Below are 20957 nucleotides of genomic sequence, written 5' to 3'. Positions count from 1 at the left end.
AACTAGCAAGGGTCGGAATCAATCGAGTGGCGGTTAATTCCTCCATGTTCTCCCCAATTTTGGGGTCTGTGTGAAGCAGGTCTGTGTGCTGTGGAGCAGCAGTAAAGACGGCGAAATACCACCTATTTCGGGCAGTTGGACCCGAAATTCTTTTCGCGGAATTAAGGAATAACCTCAATCATTAATTCTACCCCCTGTGTCTATTTCAGAAAATCCTGCGGACCTAGATGCGCTAATTCCGGCTCATTTTCTAAATGGCGGCCTGCCCTCAACGTTCATAGAACCGGACTTTACTGCCCTAAACTTCAACCGTCTGGATAGGTGGCAGAGAGTCCCCTTCTTGCAGCAAGTTTTCTGGGCGCGTTGAAAGGATACTGGAGCTGGTTCCGTGTAGACATACTGAAGACAGCGGTTGGAACAACTAAGCATGCGGTGTCAAGGTTGTGTCTGCTGCCTCTCAAGGATTCCGTTGAAGGTCCAGCCTACAATGTGTGAGGATGTTGGGCCCAGCAGCCAAAGGCAAAGCTGTTTGAAATAATTTATAAAGACTCTGAAACGGATAAGCAGCGTCGGCCTAATAAGCAGTTTCTATTTTGTTTGTTTCTCCCACGTTCGCATGCGCTTTTGGGAGCTTTTTGTAGAGCTGCTGCACCCTAACTCACCTTGCGTTCCACCCGCCTTGCCTCTTCAAGGAAATGATAGACAACTGCATTGTTCTGCTAGGCTATTGCTAGGCTTCGTTTTTATACCCTTGCAGAGGGTATTATAATTTTGGTCAAAAGAGACATTTCCGACCCTATAAAGTATATAGATTCTTGATCAGGATCACCTCCTGAGTCGATATGAGCATGTCCGTCTGTCCGTGTGTCTTTTTCTACGCAAAATAGTCTCTCAATTTTAGAGCTATCGAGTTGAAACTTTGCACACATCCTTCTTTTGTTTGCAGATAGTAAATAAGTCGGAAGGGCCAAGATCGGTTGACTATATGCTATAGCTGTAATATAACTGATTCATAACTTTTGTTACGTTGTTTTTAAGGTAGAAAAATGGCATTTGGTACAGATTCCATTTTGGGCAGAGTAATCCCATCTGCCAAATTTCATGAGGATCGGATTTATCCTATAGCTGGCGTGTAACAGAACGATCGAAAACAGCACAACCTTGCTTTTGGGCCAAGCAGCCACCAACAAAAACATGTAAAATAATCATAATATGTTAAGCTGGAGCTGTCGTTATCAGAAATTATTCTTGCTTTCGCATGCGCTTTGTTGTTATTTGTAGCGCATGCGCTATGGGGAGCTTTGGTAGAGCTTCTGCGCAAACTAGTTATGTGTTTGTTGTGATTCGGCCTTGATTGGAAAGGCATACATATATTAGGGTTAAATTGAACCCAAATATAACACTGAAAATGTGAACTGAAACGCGTCTATTTATTCACCTGCTATTGAAAACTATTAATAGCATAACATTTGGTGACCTCGACGTGATTTTACCCCAGTTGATTATTGTGATCAGCATTAAAAGTGCCAAGAAAACGCCATTGTTGGTGTTGTTGCAAAGTTGCATTTTAATTGCATAATGGAGTCTGGAGCTGAGACTATTGGAGCTGCTGCCACAACCTGGGAAATGAGCTGCGGAGAAGAGCCAAGGTGACCTGCCAGGATATGGAGGGGTAGCATCATAAGGTGAAGGCTGCGGCGCGGAATGAGGATTGCACCATTATGACGCCTGAGTCAGTGGAGAAGCGTTTGCGTGTGTTTGATGAGTTTGATGAGATTAATTTCAGCGAGATCGGGAGTGATGTGCAGGATGACATTCAGATAGAGGTTTCCAAGCGCTCCATGAGAATCACTGCCCACTCCTTGCCACCGTTGCCGATGGCAACATTCAGCGGCGGCTATGCCGAGTGGCCAGATTCTGCGCCCTTTTTAAGACTGTGGCCCTTGACCTATTGCGCAAACGTTTTAGTAATCGGCGTTTGATATTTAAGTCTCACATTTAAGGGAAGCTGCGGCTTCGTGTGACCTAGCCAGGGTCTGTTGTTACTGTGCGGGAGCTATCGGATCGGTTCAATGGGCATATGCGGGCTCTCATATGCGACACACGAAAAATAACCATTGGAATGATGTGACTGCTGCCCCTTCCAAAATTGTTATTGAAGGCCCACCCAACAATACCATGTAAAATAATCATAAAATGTTTAGCTGCAACTGTTGTTATCAGCATTTATTCTTGTCTAGAGCTTCTGCGAAAGCTCTTAGAAACGCGCTTTTTGTGATTCAGCATTGATTGGGGCGGCATATATTATGGTTAAATTGAACCCAACTAAAACATTGAAAGGGTGAACTGAAACGCTTGTTTGATTTAATGGTGGAATTCTCATCTCAATCTCAACAAAATATTTTCCATAAAATGTATTATTTTTTATTTTTTTTTTATTTCAATACACAGGTCAACAGCCAAAAATCTCCACGTATAATTTCACCTGCTCCATAACCTTCAAGCTCCCCTGAACCAAAGTCCAGAACAAACATAGGTTCTATCACCCACAGTTTCCGCGGTATATCTAAGAGAAGAAATCGATCAAATTTTACCATATATTGAATTATGTAGACCGTGTAATGGCGATGACCATCATTGTTTCTAGTACATATCATTTTTGAAATTTATGTGTACCAACTAAAATTAAAAAATGGTATTTGGCAGTTACCATATCTTTGGAATACTCATATAAAGTTGAAATCTCAGATTTTCTTCAATAATTTTTTGTTTTCTATGATTTTTCCCCAAACATTTTTCTATGGAAATTTTTATTTTCTTATTGAAATCAGTAGATCATACCATGTTTTAATTTTGGATTTAAGGAAAAACTCGAAATAATTTTATTGAATTTATTATAGGGGGTTAAACAATATTTTCTTCAATTAAATTTGAGTTTTTAATCTCATATTTTCAAAAAGTCATGGATATCTAAAACTGTTTCTTTGTTCAAAACGTATCTATTGTAGGTTCAGCTTGTTTAGTAAAGCTTTACAGAAGTTGTAGATAGCCAAGATAGATTTTTGAAAATATGAGATTAAAAACTCCAATTTAATTGAATAAAATATTGTTTGACCACCTATATTAAATTCAATAAAATTATTTCGAGTTTTTCCTTAAATCCAAAATTAAAACATGGTATGATCTACTGATTTCAATAAGAAAATAAAAATTTCCATAGAAAAATGTTTGGGGAAAAATCATAGAAGACCAAAAATTAATGAAAAAAATCTGAGATATCAACTTTGGATGAGTATTCCAAAGATATGGTAACTGCCAAATACCATTTTTTAATTTTAGTTGGTACACATAAATTTTAAAAATGATTTGTACTAGAAACAATGATGGTCATCGCCATTACACGGCCTACATAATTCAATATATGGTAAAATTTGATCGACTTCTTCTCTTAGGTGTACCGCGGATACTGTGGGTGATAGAACCTATGTTTGTTCTGGACTTTGGTTCAGGGGAGCCTAAAGGTTATGGAGCAGGTAAAATTATGCGTAGAGGAAAAAAAAATTTTGAAATTGTCGGCCTGGGATATTAGGTATAATACATAAATCGAATTTACAATTTTTTTTTAAATACTAATTTAGAGGAAGGAGTAACTAGCTACTATGGCCATCGACTCGACTAGCCGGAGCCCGTCCGGCTAATTTTGCAGCCTTGTCGGCCATCTCGTTCCCAGTTATTCCTATATGGGCCGGGACCCATAACAGTTTAATTTTGCTAATGTTTTTGATGCAGAGGTGATGAATTTCGAATAAAAGGTTATTGTTATTGTAGAAGTTTTGTACTCCTTGCAGGGTGGACAGACTATCACTGCAGATGATATAGCTTCCTTTAAGTTCGAGAGCAAATTTGATTGCCTTAATAATAGCTACTGCTTCCGCAGCAAAAACTGAGAAGTGGTGAGGTAGTCGACCCCAAGAAACAATTAAACTGTGTTGGTCAACCACTGCAAAGGTGGTTGTGGCATCGGACTTTGAACCATCGGTGTAAAGCCATTTCCTATCGGAGTATTTATGGGTAACTTCTTCGAATAGCTGCTTAAACGTTGTGACTGGGGTCCCTGATTTTTGAAAATCATGAAGTGTAGTGTCAATGGCGGTGTAGCGTATTTTCCACGGAGGGAATGGAATGACTTTGTTCAAACGATAAGGCGATCCTATGTTGTGTCTCTTGGTAAAGAGACAAAAATACATCTTCGAATCGTAGATTGGACTTTGAATTTCCTACGGTGCTTTGAGGCAACTTCATAGTCCTTCAGCAGAATAGAGTTGGTAGAGCACATGAGTTTTGGTATTAATTTAAAGGTAGTGTGCGTGACTCTGGTTATAATGTCCGGCAATCCTGCTTCGGCTAGGATGCATTTAGTTGGGGCCGCATGGTAAGGAGGTAAGATTTTTCTTAAGTTCGATGGCGCGCACCAGCCGTAGATGGGGAGTCCATAATCGATAATGGACAACAATAGAGCTCTTGTCACTTGTATAAGTGTGGTCCGGTGGATGAGAAATCGCTTAGATGTTAAGAATTTTATAATGTTTAGTCTCTAAGTTTAATAAGTTTAATCCTAAGTTCGCTACAGTGTTGTTTTAATGTGAGTCGTTAAACAAATGTCAGGCCAAGTATATTAAGAAAAAAAACGCGTTATATATCTATGTCATTGTGCGATAATGGTGGGTATGTACAGCTCTGTTTTTTACAAATATGAAAAACTTTATTTACAGCAAGAGTCGCACCGGAGGTGTTACCCCAGATTTGGATTTCATTATGGACTTCTTTAAACTTATTATTTAGTGCAGTAGTATTCTTACATTTGTTAAAAATTATGGCATCGTCTGCTTAAATTGCCAGTTTAATTTGCTTATGTCTTAATGTTGTTTAAGGACTGGAAGGCGATCACGAACAATACCACAGAGAGGGGCGATCCTTGTGGGATCCCATTGTGGAGAGTATAGAATTTAGATAGAGTGTTGTTAACTCTTACTTGGATAGAACGGTTGATCATGAAAGCCTTCGCTAAGTTGAAGGTCTTTTGACCTGCCCCCACCGGGAAAGTTGATCCAATACTGTGAGCACCCCTACGCGATCGAAAGCCCTTTCAAAATCAATTGCCAATATGGTGCGTAATGGTGGAGATGCAGGAGGGAATCAATAGTGCTATGCTGTTGCTTAAAAGCCGTTTGGTGGGGGCTGATAAGTTTATGTTTCGTAATGAACCACATTAACCTTTTGGCTAGCATTTTTTCTAAGGTCTTGCTTAAACATGGGAGTAAAGAAATAGGTCTAAATGATGTTATTTCATGTGTTGGTTTGTTAGGTTTTAGGATAGGGATAATTACGGCGGATTTCCACACATGAGGGTCGGTACCCCTAGCGAGCATAGCGTTATACATCTCTAATAGACGGTATTTGAATGGCAACTGTTTTAGCATTGGGTATGAAATTTGGTCTATACCGGGTGTTTTCCCTTTCGCATGCTGAAGTGCATATTCAAGCTCACTAAGGGAAAAATTTGAGTCAAGGTCTGTAGAGGCGGTCGACAATTTGGTGGGTGTGTATTCCTGAGAAAGAATTGCTTCTTTACAGGTCTTGTATTGGTGGAAGAAATTCTCGTCCATAGAGTAGTCCGACCAAAAGTTCCCAAATGCATCACCAATGTCTACGGAGTGGTTTAGATTCTCGTTGTTATATTTTATTGTCCTGAGGTTATTTGGAGAATTACCTATAAAGCGATTTAGGTCAGCCCAAATTTTTTTGGTCGATGATAGAAGGGTTGTATTAGAAGTGAATCTTTCATAGGATTCCCGTTTTGTTTTTTTTGAATTGTATTTGAAAAGAGCTTGAGATTTTCTGTAAGCAATTAGAGCAGCGGTGCTCTGAGTTTGTTTGTATGCGTGCCAAAAAGATTGCTTTTGTTGCCATAAATCCTGCAGAGTTTTGCTCCACCAAGGAACATTTCGCTGATGTAGAGGGGGCTTGGTTTGAGGGATTGCTAAATTGGCTGAGTCTTTGATTCCTTTTATTATTTTGGCGGCAAACAGATTTAAGTCGTGTGTTGCAGGGAAATTAAAGTTATCTCTGCATTTGGCACGATACAGATCCCAATTGGCTTTATCTAATTTAAATTTAGGGGAAGGCGGTATGTTAATGGGATTAGTTGGAAATTGAATCTTTGTCTTTAAAGGATAGTGATCGCTTCCGTAAAGAGAGTCTTGTACGGACCACTCACAGAAAGGGAATAACGATGCGGAGGCTAATGTTAAGTCAATAGCCGTGAAAGAGTTGTGAGTGGAATGATGGGTAGCGGAGCCGTCATTGAGGAGAGTTAAGGTTGATTTGTTTATGACTGCTTCTATTTGTTACCCTCTAGAGTTATTCGAAGATGATCCCCACAATGGACTCCAGGGATTAAAATCTCCCACATATAAGATTGGCTTGCTAGAAAGATCTACTATTTTAAAAATTTCGTTGGCAACTACAAATTAAGATGGAGGTTTATATGTATTGAAAATACATATTTTGGGATGGGCTAGGAGTTCAATACCTAAAGAACAAGTATTACTGTTAATTGGTATGGGCTTGTGGGGAATGTCTTTACGTACAAGGGTTTTTTTCGGGGCTTCTTCGGTGGAAGCAGTTTTAATTTTGTCATTTTTTTTTTGGTTTGCGTTTTCGCTACGTTGATTTAATGTTTTGCCTACAGCGGTATTAACCGAGTTATGTGATGTTGTTTTTAATATTGTTTTGGCCTCACGTATAGTGCATTTTCTAACTGTTTTTATTTTGAGTATTTCTCTTTGTTCTTGGTACTTAGGGCATTGTCGGGAAGAGGCCGAAGGCTCGCCAGAGCAATTGGCACCACAGATTTGTGCATTTACTTGGGGAATGAGGTGGTAGGGCACATTCGGAGCAGAGTGGGGTGTTAACGCATTTTTGGCAAGACTTGCATCTCATGGGGTTTGGAATGTACTCGCGGACTTTAACAGAGTGCCAAGAAATATCGATTTTAGATGGGAGGTTATAGAGCTCGAAGGTTATTAGGATAACTCCGATGGGCTTGGAAACACCATCGTAGGATTTCATAAATTTATAAATTTCCGTAACCTTTTGTGTTTTAAGTTCATTGAAGATTTCTTTTTTGGGAATGTCGCTGAGGTACGGGGCATAGACTGTCCCTTTCACAAAATTGAGTGCCTGGTGGAGCTTACACTGTACTTTGCATATACCGGTGAGCTCGGTAATATTAATAAATTTATCAGCATCTGCTTGAGATTTAACTAGCATAAGTAAATTTCCGTCTCTGAGGTTCGAAATGGTAACTATGTTTTTGGAGATCATTTTAAGGGCGCGGTGGACGGCAAAGCATGAGAATTGAGAAATGGTCTTTTCTGTATTGATGGAGGCGATTGTTATATATCTTGGATTATCAACTGAGGTAGTTGGAAGTTCCGGGAATGCAATATCCAGTTTTTGGGGTTGTCTTCTTTTTTTTGATGGTGGGCTGATGGCAAGCGGAGCAAACCGATTGTCGCCCAGGTTTGGAGGCCACCACCACCAAACCCGGCGAACTCAAATTCTCCACCAGATGAATTCGTTTTAAGTAACATTTAGTCTCGTGACTAAAAGATGATGAAAAATTGTTTGTTCGTCTGTAGAGCGTTATGCGGCCACTACGTTGATCTTGAACTCGCGGGCATAACGGTAGGTCCCGGAGTCGTAGTCAAAGGAACGTATAAGGATTCTGACTAAATTGCCTGGATTCTGACTAAATTGCCTGGATTCTGCAAGGGACTGATCGGTTGACCACGCGCTTGCTGTGATCAGGCTGGAATTGATGTGGGATGCTTGAAGTCCTGGGCTGGTTTTCAAGTACCTCAAGTACCGGTGGTATGGTGCTTCGGCTGATTCCTTATCGGCCGGTCCTACTGGCGGTCCGTTTAACGAGAGCAACACTCGAAGTAGGTTAGGTAACGCGGGGTCTACTGGTGGTCCGTTTTACGGGAGCAACACTTGAAATAGACTGGTATGCCGCAGGATCTCTTCGTGGTCCGTTTCACGGGAGCAAAACTAGACGTATTTAGGTAAAGCGGGGTCTACTTGTGGTCCGTTTCACGGGAGCAACACTTGAAGTAGACTGGTATGCCGCGGGATCAACTCGTGGTCCGTTTCACGGGAGCAACACGCGAAGTAGATTCGATGATGAAAGTTCTACTGGTGGTCCGTTTAAACTGGAGCCACGCGAAGTAGATATCCTTCAGAGAGTCCTACTTGTGAACCGTTTTACACAGGATCACTAGAAGTAGGTTGATTTAAAGTGCCGTGGTTCAGACACTGAATAAGGAGACGATTCACTCTGATTTCGCAACTATCTTTATTTCAGAAGAACAATTCTTATATAAGATGCTATGGTCACCCACCTATGAGTCTGCTGACTCAGATTGTTTGTTCATGTACTGCTTGTACATGCATTTCGGCTTAGCTAGCTGGTTTTGCTTGCTTCGGTCAGTCGGTCATTCTTCCCGCTTCCCGTTATTAGGTTGGATATTGTTTTGTGCTTATTGCTAATAGGTTAGTGGGTTTGTATTTTGCTTATTGATTGGATCAAATTACTAAGTGTGCATATAGGGTAGTAGGTCTTGGCACTAGGTGCCAACATTCTCCCCCCCCATTGAGGGACTCAATCCAATGCGGCTGTGCGTTGCTGTTGGGACGTCTCAGTGAACCGATGTGTACCCTTGCACTAGAAAATATTGTGGATCTAAAAACTAACTACTAAAAATGCTTCACTAAAAATTGTCCGATATGTCCTCTGTGGCATCGCTTCAAGTGATCCCAGAACCAATAATTCAATCCCCTGTAACAGTCACCAAACAGGGCAATCAACCGTCCGGACCCCCGGAACGTACTGATGCCGCTTTTCGTCCAAGAACAATTCCTTTGCATCAAAATCACTTTGTCCGATCAATCTTTGTATGTTACCTGTTCTTACATACCACCTTCGTCCGAACCGCCAACATACTGGCAACATTTGTCCGCTATTCGTTTGGTTTTCGATCTTCTGTCTGATGGTGACCAGCTGATAGCTCTGGGAGACTTTAATATCCCAGAACTTATATGGTCAAATGTTGAAAATTCACCGTCTTTACAGCATAACTCCCACCACGACTTTCCTGTGGGCATGTTTGACACGTCACTCGGGAAAATTAACCACGTTAGAAATTCTTTAGGTCGGCTGCTGGACTTTTGTTTCGTTTCTGATCCTGATGGATTACTCTTTTCAGAATTTTGCCCCTTTCTGACCCTGAGGATCCATATCATCCCACTCTTGAGCTTTTAATTGAAAACAACTACTTAATTGACCTTAAGTCTACACTTAAATCTCATAAAGTTCGTTTCTTTCGTAAGGCTGACTTTATTAAATTAAATAAGGTAATTTCGGAAATTGATTGGTCTGATTTACTGGCATGCGATGATCTAAACTTAGCATTACAAAAATTTTATTTCTTAAAGAATAGTATGAGTAGACTTTTGAATAAACATAGATTATCTGGCTGTACAGTTAGTTATTCTAGATACTTAGTAGCTTGGTCCAATTTCACCGTGCATAACGCAGAATGTTATAGGAGTTATATTCGCCGCTGCAGTTTCCTCAGGATCCGAAGCAGTTTTATAACTTTGTAAACACTAAGCGTAAACATGTATCTTTTCCCCCACTGCTTACGTTTGAGAACTCTTATGCGAACACTGATCAGGCAATGGCCGATCTCTTTGCACAGTTTTTTCAAACTACGTATTCACCTAGCAGCAGCTCAGCTCAGTCTTACGCTTATGATATCCAATGAGCCAATCTTATATTTCGCCGATCTTTCGATCAAAGTGGTGTGTTATCGGATCTTCTTAAGGTCAAGCCCGTGTATTCGCCAGGCTGTGTTCTGAAGAACTGCGCCGATGCTCTGTGCAATCGCTGGAAACTTCGATCTTTCCCCTTATGTGGAAGGAATCCTTCAATATTCCGCTGCATAAAAAAGGGAAAAAATCCGACGCTGCGAATTATAGAGGCATCTCTAAATTATCAGCAATTCCAAAGCTTTTTGAAAAACTTATCACTCCACATTTGCAACACCTATGTAGTTCAATAATAACTCCGTGCCAGCATGGCTTCATGAAGCGCCGCTCCACCACTACCAACTTATTGGAGCTAACATCTTTTATCACGGATGGCTTCCGGAATGGCTTACAAACAGACGTCATTTACACTGAATTCAGTAAAGCATTTGACTCAGTTAACCATTCGCTTATTATTATTATTAAGTCCGGGTATTATGTCCGGACTACAATGGTCTCTACCACATCTTGTCACCTTTCTTTACTAACAATCTTAAATCGCTTATAATAACCGCCTTATCTGTGCAACACTCTTCCTCGTGATATCTTTCTCCTACTTTTCGCTTAACTATCTCGGATCTATTCCCGCGATTCGAGCCGTACGTCACGCGGCAGCGTCCTTCGATTGGTTGGACGGGAGGTGGGCTGTACGTATGCAGTGGGAACAGCGCAAAAAAAATCTAATGTTAATACCAAAAAAAATTTTTAATCACGTGGGAGATATCTCCAACATTGATAAGATACCAGCGATAATTCTATCCGACCTGTTGTCTCCTTCGCCTTGTTGCGCGCCCTCGTAACCATTCTCCTTGGGCATCCCATGAAGTACTACACCTTCTTTCTGGTTGGTCAGTGCGCATACAGGACTCTTGGTCCTCTCTTGACCTTGCTTCTTGCTCCCTTTTGGAGATGCATGTTACCCATGCCAGATAGGAGGTGACTTCTACTTCTTGAATTTCCTTGGTTACTGGCCCTTGCACTCTGTGCTCTTCAGTTGTGAGTTGACAACCTTGGGCTTGTGGTTCGGGGTCTGTCTGCGGCTCTCCTTGTTGATCCGCAATGAGTGAGGAACTATGTAATCTTCCGGATTTTACTATTTGCTCTATGCAGATGCAGGCAATCAAACTTTGTCGTGGCTCGTTAACTTCCGGTGTCCAAGCCGTCGTATTACCGACGACTTGTTCTGCCTTGATATTAGGAGCTGATTCCGGTCGCACTGGCCCCATCACAATCCATCCAAGCGCGGTATTTTTTAGTAGTGGCTGTCCTTCTCCCAAATATACCTGTTGTGGCCTCATAAGCTGGGAGATGATTTCAGCGCCCAACAACAGATCAATATTATGGGGCTGCGTAAATTCAGGATCGGCTAAGCGCAACTGAGATGAGATATTTCTTTGCGCTTGAATAGGGTGGGATGGTTGATTGGGCATTATTTCCGGTAGTACAACGACGTTGATTTGATCTTTGAAGTCAGTGGTTAATGATGATAGGATCACCACAGCCTCTTTTCGTGATCTTTTAGTTGTTCCTCACAGTGCAGCGATGTTCAGGGTTGATGGCTCCAATTGTAGTCCAAGTGTGTCAGCCATCCTTCTGGTGATTAGTTAATCTGTGATCCAGAATCTAGGAGTGTGCGGCATTGCTGAGGGGTTCCGGCTGGTCCATGAATTGCCACTTGGGCGGTTAGTAACAGAACGCTGTGGGCTGTGGCTGAACACACCAATCGTGATGAATTGGATCGAATTGGAGCAGCCGATGTATTTTTCTGCATTGTTACTTGACTGGTTGCCTGACGCTCAAGGTATTCTAACATCTGCTTCAGAGATTGTCGATTGGTTAGACCGGTGACGGCTAGTTCTAGAGATGATAGCGTGTGTGGGTCCAATCTTTCCTCAATGATGTGTATTCAAGATTGGCTCCCAGTTGTCTGTTGACACCTCGAGTGCGTTGAGAGTGGCGATCGTTCGGAGCACGGTATCGTGTAGACTGCGCAGCATGTCCGCTGATCCATTTGTTCTGGGGTGTCCGAAATGGTATTGGATCGCGAATTTAATCAACAGCCATTCATTTTGGTATCGATTCTTTAGTCGTTGCCAAGCAACCTGTTAACTGGTTTGTCCGCCAATTGACGTTGAGATTAGATTTTTTGCTTTACCTGTTACATGATTCTCCAAATGACGGAATTTTACTGCATCTCTGTAGTCTTGATGCATTCCGTAAAAATTTCGTAGAATCGCAGCCAATGTCGGTAGTCTCCATCAAACTTTGGAATTTCTACTGGTGGTATTACAAACGGAGGTGCGATCGCAGGTTTTTGTGTTGAGGCTGAAGCCGATTGCAATTCTTCGCTCAGAAACGAAAAGTATTCTGCTCGTACCACCTGAAATCTGTCATCGGTGTGTCCATAATTTTATATGGCTGATTCCAGGTCGATGAGATCATGGTATCCCGTGACGATTTCCTTCCATACCTCCTTCATTTGTTGTCTGACGTGTGTGGACACTTCCCGTCCTTCTGTGCGGTTGCACAGAAAGTCTTCCATATCGTCTAATCGTCCTTCATGTCTTCGTTTTAATGATGTTAATCGAAGGTATTCTCCTTCGTTTCCTCGTGATGTTTCCTCGGGGCCTTTGTGACGGGCCTGACACTGATGGGATTCCATCCGAAAATATTGCTTCATATTTCTTCACTAGTTCTTCTAGCGCCTTCGCCTTTGTGAAATAATCATTTTCCGGGCTTAGTGCCAGCTCACGGAGCTTGGCGTCGTTCCTTTTAAATTGAGTCCATGAGTGAGTGAGCTGTTTTAGTCTCTCCTCGAAATATCCGTCCTTGAACCTTCGCTCTGCGGAGTCCTTAGTGAAATTTTTTATTAGCCTTTGGATGGCTATGTTGTTTTCAATTTGCTCATCAATGAGCATCTGGGTTACAGGGTCTAATTCTGATCCCATGGTTGCGGTGGCGACCTGGCTGGCTGCTGGAGGAGGTAACCTGGCTGGCCCCTGCCCCTGACCTGGTTGAGGCGACCTGGCTGGCTGCTGGAGAAGGTGACCTGGCTGGCTGCTGGAGGAGGCGACCTGGCTGGCTGCTGGAGGAGGCGACCTGGCTGGCCCCTGCCCCTAACCTGGAGGAGGCGACCTGGCTGACTGCTGGAGGAGGTGACCTGGCTGGCCCCTGCCCCTAACCTGGAGGAGGCGACCTGGCTGGGTGCTGGAGGAGGTGACCTTGCTGGCCCCTGCCCATAACATGGAGTAGGCGACCTGGCTGGCTGCTGGAGGCGGTGACCTGGCTGGCCCCTGCCCTTAACCTGGAGGAGGCGACCTGGCTGGCCCCTGCCCCTAACCTGGAGGAGGCGACCTGGCTGGCTGCTGGAGGTGGTGACCTGGTTGGCCCCTGCCCCTAACCTAAAGGATCACGTCGGGGTCACCAAATGTTCGTCCGTAGAGCGTGATGCGGCAACTACGTCGAACTTGAACTCACGGGAGTAACGGTAGGGCCCGGAGTCGTAGTCAAAGAACGTAACTAGTCTGACTAAATTTACCTGGATTATGCAAGGGACTGCTCTTGCTGTGATCAGGCTGGAGTTGATGTGCTTGAAGTCCTGGATGGTTTTCCTCAAGCACCGGTGGTGTGGTGGGCTGCCTGATTCCTTATCGGCCGGTCCTACTGGCGGTCCGTTTCACGGGAGCAACACTCGAAGTAGGTTAGATAGCGCGGGGTCTACTGGTGGTCCGTTTCACGGGAGCAACACGCGACGTAGTGAGGTGACGCGGGGTCTACCTGTGGTCCGTTTCACGGGAGCAATACTTGCAGTAGACTGGGATGCCGCGGATCCTACTTGTGGTCCTTTTACACTGGAGCCACGCGAAGTAGAAGTTTGTAGAGCGTCCTACCTTGTGAATCGTTTTACACAGGATCACGTGATGTAGGTCAAATTTAAGTGCCGTACACTGAGTAACGAGACGATTGACTCTGATTTCGCAACTCTTTATTTCAGTAGAACAATTCTTATATAAGATGCTAAATTCTACATAATTAAATCTTAAGAAAGGTTAATGTTTTGGACGTGCTAAACTAATGTTAATGCCAGGGTCACCCACCTCTGAGTCTGCTGACTCAGAGTGTTTGTTCATGTTCAGCTTGTACATGCATTTCGGCTTAGTTAGCTGGTTTTTGCTTGCTTCGGTCAATCGGTCATTCTTCTTGCTGCTATCGCTTCTGGCGCCGTCTACTAATGCTGAGTTATTAGGTTGGATATTGTTTATGCTTATTGCTAATTATTATTAGGTGTGTTAATAGGTTAGTGGGTTGTATTGCGACATGCTGATGTGTTACTAATGTGCATCTAGGGTAGTAGGTCTTGGCAATAGGTGCCAACATTCTCCCCCCCATTGAGGTACTCAATAATAGAAGCTGTTGTGTCATTCTATGAACCACTTTCAGTATCTCTGTTGATCATGCCGATGCTCTTCTTTCAGGTTATTGGTCCTTATTACGGTCGCACGAAATGGTCCTGTCATGATCAGGACTCCAGCATACTGGAGTTTATGGACGAGTATTGTCGCAGTCTTCTATTACGTCGCTCCGATGTCAACTTTTGGTACGGTGGCCGCATCATGCCTCGCCGCGGTACCCCCGCCTCTCTAGGGATGGAGGACCGCGACCTGATTCTCGTGCAGTTCCGTCCAAATGGCCGAGTCGCCCGGAGGCGCCTTAGTCGTCGTTCGGCTTGGGACAGCGACGACAACCTTTCTACTGATAATGGTAACTCCTCAATGGGTACCATTGACGGCGATGCTTCTTAACTTAATAAAATTTTCCTATTAACTACGTTTTGTGCTTTCTTGCTTGCCTTTTACTGAGAAGTCCCTGGATCGTATACTTCGAATCTCCTGTGATGTCCATCCCTTGTTGCTGCGGCTAGATGTCGCTCGATTAGTTGGAATTCTTCTCTTTTGGCGGGTACCGTCCTCTGGTGGTGGGTCGCTGAGGTGTCCTTCCTTGCCCACCGTGTGTATCCTGCCCATGCGGTTAAGAGGATCGCTACTCCTAACATTATTACTCCGGAATATTGATGAACCAGCTTCCACTCTGCTTCGCTGTCCACATCTTCCTGTGCCTGCTTCGTCCATGTCTGTAATCCCTGCACCTCTGCATGTAGTCGGTCTAGCTGCTCCAACGTTGACTCCAACTGCCCTTCTGTTGTCCTTATGTTTTCCTGTGCCGGCCACTCGTGCACATAACTTCCTGACATCTTTAATGTCCCTGATGAGTTAACTTGCGCTCGTCCTAATAATGTGATGGTTGGGCTTTGGATCACACAATCTTGCCTGATTGTCATTTTGCCTACGCCGTCGATGACGATCTGATCTTTTTCGGCTGAGCAGACATATGTCATTGTTATTGGTTTCGAGGTCCCAAAGATCCATGCATTCTGCTCTGTCAATTGAACCCAATAACTGGTTCCCTTGATTGGCTCTGGTTTACATTCCCTTACCCGATGTCTTGCTAATGCTGCCATTGTACACGGGAGTTGATGGGCGTCCGGGCCGAAGAGCGTCTGCTTAAACTCGCAGACCTTATTTCCATTCGTCATGCTGATACACTGCCCCAGGTGTTCTTGATTGATCGCGAAGTGGTGTTTCCGATGATCATCTATAGCTAGATATCCTGTTTCTGTCTTGGTTATCACCAGGCCTTCTCTCGTTATTTGTGGAATTGGCTCAATCCGATACACAGTGAACTCGTCTTCCTCGACTAACGGAATGCTTGTATGGAACATTAATAAGTCCTCGTTTTCTTGTACTCTCGTGGTCGCCAGTCGATATAAGTCTCGTGCTGTTTCAATGGTGATTGGTAATCGCCGTCCCGGTGGCAGGTGTGTTTGTATTTTTGTGATCACCTGTTTTACTTGTGCCACCGACACCAACGCAGGGCTTAATTTTCCTTCGTGTGCCCCGATTAACACATTCAATATAGCATCCTGGACTCGCCGAATGTGGCTTGCCACGACGACCAGTTTTGAGACTCCGCATGACTCCTCACCTTGATTCTGGCTAGACTGGCTTCTAGGTCCTGCATCCTCTTCTGAGTTTCGATCGTCGTCCTTCTCATAATGTTGATGGTGGTATCCAGAATCGACGTCTGGTTCTCCACGATTTTATGGGTGATGCTTTCTTGGGCTCGGAGTTTGCCAACAATCTCTTCCATCCGTTTGGCATATTGATCATCAAGTACTCCGAACAGCCCATTCGCGATATTTCCAACGGTGTTCAGAGCTCCACGTTTTTGTCGTTGATGATGCATTAACTGATCGGCATCTTGAATTTCCGCCACTTCCTGCTGCAACGTTTGTATGATTGTGGGGCACACCTCGTATGCCGTTGGGCACCATTGTTTTATAGATTGGATACCCCTTTTAACTGTTTCGATTTCTCGTGCCAATTGACTGAGGTCAAAGAATGTGATGAGTGTCCACTCCGCAGATTTGATTGCTATCCTATCGGTGGCTTCTATGATGGTTCCAGTCACATTGTTTATGGGAGTGATGATGACAGGGTTAATGGCCTTTTCTTCTGATGGTGTGGAGACGGGCAACGACAGTCCGGGTATCACCCAGATGAGTATCATTGTTAGGACAAGCATTTTTTTTTTTTTTTTTTTAATAAGTTTCCTCCTTCTTATCGTTGATTGGTAACACTGACAGTCGGTGTATAGACCGTGTTATATTGCCTGATGTTGTTTGTATTTCTGCAACTCGGACCTCACCGTCTTTACCGGGATACACTGCTATGATGCGTCCGAGGGGCCAATTCAACGGAGCGATGTTGTCTTCTTTTATTATGACCAGATCACCAATCTTTACCGTTTTACAACTTCTTGTCCACTTTGATCGATTCTGTAACTCATGTAAGTACTCGTGACTCCAGCGTGTCCAAAATTCTTTCCGTAACTGTTCGAGACGCTTCCACCGAGTGCGTAAACCTGTGCGTCGTCTTGATTGGTGGATATCGGGTGATGCCGTTAGAGGTTCCCCGATCAGGAAATGCCCTGGCGTTAGTGCCGTAAGATCCCTTGGGCTGGAAGAGACAGACGTCAACCGGCGAGAATTTAGAATGTCTTCAACATCAATGACTATGGTTTCCAGTTCTTCATGAGTTAGTGTTGCGGTATATAATGTTCGTTTCAATAAATGCTTTGCTGATTTTACCGCGGCTTCCCACAGGCCTCCGAAATGAGGGGCCCGAGGTGGTATAAATTTGAATTCTATGCTCAGATTTGCGCAGGTCTTATGTATCATTGCTTGTGCCTCCTCGGCGAAAATTGCTTCCTTTACTTCTGAAAGTTCGTTATAGGCTCAAACAAAATTAGTCGCGTTGTCACTATAGATTTTCGACGGTAGTCCTCGTCGTCCGCAAAATCTCTTCAATGCCGCCAGGAAGGCTTGGGTAGTCAAATCTGTTACTACCTCTAGGTGTACCGCCTTGGTTGAAAAACAACAAAACACTGCTAGATACACCTTATGTGGTCGTTTTCCTCGGATTTTATAGTGAGTCCAAAAGGGCCCACAGTAGTCCACTCCGCAATTCTTGAATGGTCTGTGCTGTTAAACTCGGTCTGCTGGTAGTGGGCTCATTATTTGATTCAACAATTTTGGTCGAATTCGGCAACATCTGACACAACGGCTGACTGTCTTCTGCGCCAGCTCCCTTCCTCTTAATGACCAAAATCTTTGTCTAATGTTGCATAATAACGCCTGTGGTCCGCAATGTGCTAGTTGCTGATGTTTCCATTGAAATAAGAGTATTGTCAATGGATGGTTTGGCGACAATAACATTGGATGTGTAGCATCATACGATAATGTGGCGTTTTGTAGCCGTCCTCCTACTCGAATTATTCCGTCCGTGTCTATAAACGGATCTAGTGCTCGTAATGAATCGTTTGGTCCAACAGTTTTCGTCTTCTTGAGTTTTAACATGGATGTTGAAAAATGCTGAGACTGTATTTCCCGAATTATCACTCCTAAAGCCTCATTCAATTCTGCTGGTGACAATGGTCCAGTCCTTTTCTTCTCTGGCTTGCGGCAATTAAAAATGAATCGCCGTATTCTTCCTATTATTTGCACCATCGTATCGAATGATCCGTGATGATTGATTTTTTCCATCCAGTCGTCAGATTTACTGGCTAGGTTGCAGACCGCCTCCTTCTTTCTTTCTTGATCTTCGATTGCCTTGTTTGTTCCTGTTGAATGGAACCTCGGCCAAGACTCTGGGCCTTGTGCCAGGAATGGTGGTCCGGTGTACCAAAGTTTTGAATCTCTTAATTGGGCTGGCGTGCATCCTCTGGAGAGAATATCTGCAGGATTATCTGTTGATGCTACATGTCTCCACCACTCTGGGTCTGTCAGTTCTTGAATCTGGGCGACCCGGTTTGCCACAAACGTTAGGAATGAAGACGCAGTGGCGTTAATCCACTTTAACGCAATCTCCGTATTGCTTCTAAGTTTACGGTAAGATCGTTTTTTACTCTTTGTGTGACCTGAGCTGCTAGTACTGCTGCACAGAGTTCTAAGCGTGGTAGGGTCTGTTTCATCAGGGGTGCTACGCTTGCCTTTGAGCATAGTAATCGTGTGACAATATTGCCCGTCTTATCCCTTGCTCGTAAGTATGCCCCATACGCTGCTTCTGATGCGTCTGCAAATACATGTAGCTGAATGCCTCCGGATGTGTCAGATGGGAGTGCACATCTTGGAATTTTTATTGCTGTCAAGATCTGAACATCATGTCGAAATGCTTGCCATTGATGGGTGAGTTCTAAACCCAGTTCCGTGTCCCAGTCGATTTTCAGTTCCCATACTTGTTGCATTCTTATTTTCGCCGTTGTTACAACTGGACCAAACAACCCTAGAGGGTCGAAGATTTTTGCAAGTTCTGAACACACAATCTGTTGAGCCAAGCAGACAAGGGCGAAGCTGCTAAATAAGTCACATATGTTATAAATCTGAGTAGCAGCGGCGGGTTATCGGCAGTTCTGGTTTTTGTTTACATCTCCCCGTTCGCATGCGCTTTGCTGGTATTTGTAGCGCATGCGCTTTGGGGAGCTTTTTTGGAGAGCTGCTGCACACCAGCAAATCGTGCATTTGTGTGCGTTCGTATTGCTAAGTTCGTATTGCTAAGCTTGGGTACTTGTATTATTGTATTGATTGGAACAGCTGCAAGTTGGGTTAGAGTTGAACCCTCGAGAAATAAAAATATTGAAATTGCCTTGAAAATTGAACTGTGGAATTTAATTCGTTTGGCCGCTATTAAAAACCATTAATAGCTCAACATTTTGGTGACCCCGACGTGATTATCATCCGTTCAATTAACGCGATCAGCATTAAAAGTGCCACTAAAACACCTTTGTTGGTTTTGTTGTCGCATTTTAATTTAATTGGCATCTTAATTGGAATAATTCAATGGAATCTGGAGCTGAAGCCACTGCATCTGCTGCGTCAAGCCGTGAAAGGATGCTGCGGAGACGCGCAGAGGTAACATGCCAGGAAATGGAGGTACTGCATCGGAAGGTCAAGGCTGCGATGCAAACTGAAGATTCAACCATTCTGACCCTCGAGTCTATGGAGAAGCGTCTGCGCGACCGTTTCACCACGCTGCAGGAGGAATTGGAGGAGCTAAATTACAGCGAGATCAGGAGCGATTTATATTGGCGATTCTCTCAGCTGGCTACAGACGTGCACGTTGACATCCAGGTGGAGGTGGCCAAGCGTTCTATGCGGGTTGCTGCTCACTCTACGCTGTTAGATGCTACCAATGGTGCTGGGATTTCAAACGCTCCATATAGGCCTGCTCCCTCATTGCCCCCGTTGCCAATGCCAACATTTAGCGGCGGCTATGCTGAGTGGCCGGATTTCTGCGCCCTATTTAGGACAACAATTGACAGACACCCGCACTTGACCAACATGGAGAAGCTCAGGTGGCTCATTTCCTGCCTGCGGGACTCAGCCCTGGAGACTGTGAGGGCGCTTGAGATTACCGACGCGAACTATGAGGTTGCCCTCGACCTTTTGCGCAACCGTTTCAGCAACCGTCGCTTAATCTTCCAGTCTCACATCAACGAGATCTTGCAGTTGAGGACGGTTGAGCCAGGATCCGTTGCTACTCTTCGAGAATTATCCGACCGATTTAATGGACATATGGGGGCCCTTATGAGTTCCGGGACGTCGGCTGAAATTCAAGGGTGCCTCCTCATCCAGATCATCTTTCAAAAGCTGGACCCTGCCACAAAGGCCAAATGGGAAGACTCGCTGGCAGGAAACACTGATGATAGCCTGCCAACTTGGGAATCTATGGCTCGGTTTCTGGAGCAAAGGTGCCGTACCCTGGAGACGGTGGATTTGGCCTTAGCTCCGCATTTGTCAGCGAATCAAGCGGGCCGTCGTAGGCCATTTAACAACCGATCCTGCATGCTCCTGAATGCTCCGCCTGCTTCGTGTGCCCTGTGCGGCAACCTGGCACACGCTGTGCCTTCTTGCCCAAGGTTTCTCGCCTTGTCAGTTGAGGAACGATACGATGAGGTTCGACGTCTTGCCCTCTGCTTTGTGTGCCTCAAGTCTGATCATTTAGCCCGCGGATGCTCATCCTCCCGCTGCCCAACTTGCCATCGCCGACACCATGCGCTATTGCATCCTTGCGAGCGTTTAGCCAGCGCCACTTCCGTTCCTGCTTCTGGATCGAATCCGGCCAATGTAGCAGGGGTTGCGACCTCTCAGGCTCCTCCTGCTAATGCTCTTATTGCACAGGATCGCAGCGCTGAAATAGTGTTCTTGCCCACCGCCAACATTCTCGTCCGTGGCAGATCAGGAGCCTTTCTTCCTTGTCGAGCGCTACTTGACTCCGGCTCCCAAGTTCATCTCATCACATCCCGGCTGGCCAGCCAACTTCAGCTTCATCGGTCCAAATGCTCTGTAGCAGTGACTGGCCTTGGAGACGCTGAGTTTATTACGGATCGGGCATCGGTTAACGTTTGCC

The 20957-nt window shown here is 44.4% G+C and overlaps 1 protein-coding gene across 1 annotated transcript in view; it reads right to left on the bottom strand.

Moving 5' to 3' along the window:
* Nucleotides 1-20957, bottom strand: part of LOC26514089 (dnaJ homolog subfamily C member 16) — a 311958-nt gene that overhangs the window by 220679 nt on the left and 70322 nt on the right. The window lies entirely within an intron of this gene.

Source organism: Drosophila ananassae, chromosome 2L (assembly GCF_017639315.1).
Source record: "Drosophila ananassae strain 14024-0371.13 chromosome 2L, ASM1763931v2, whole genome shotgun sequence".
Classification (NCBI taxonomy): Eukaryota; Metazoa; Arthropoda; class Insecta; order Diptera; family Drosophilidae; genus Drosophila; species Drosophila ananassae.
This window is presented reverse-complemented; position numbering and strand designations above follow the sequence as displayed.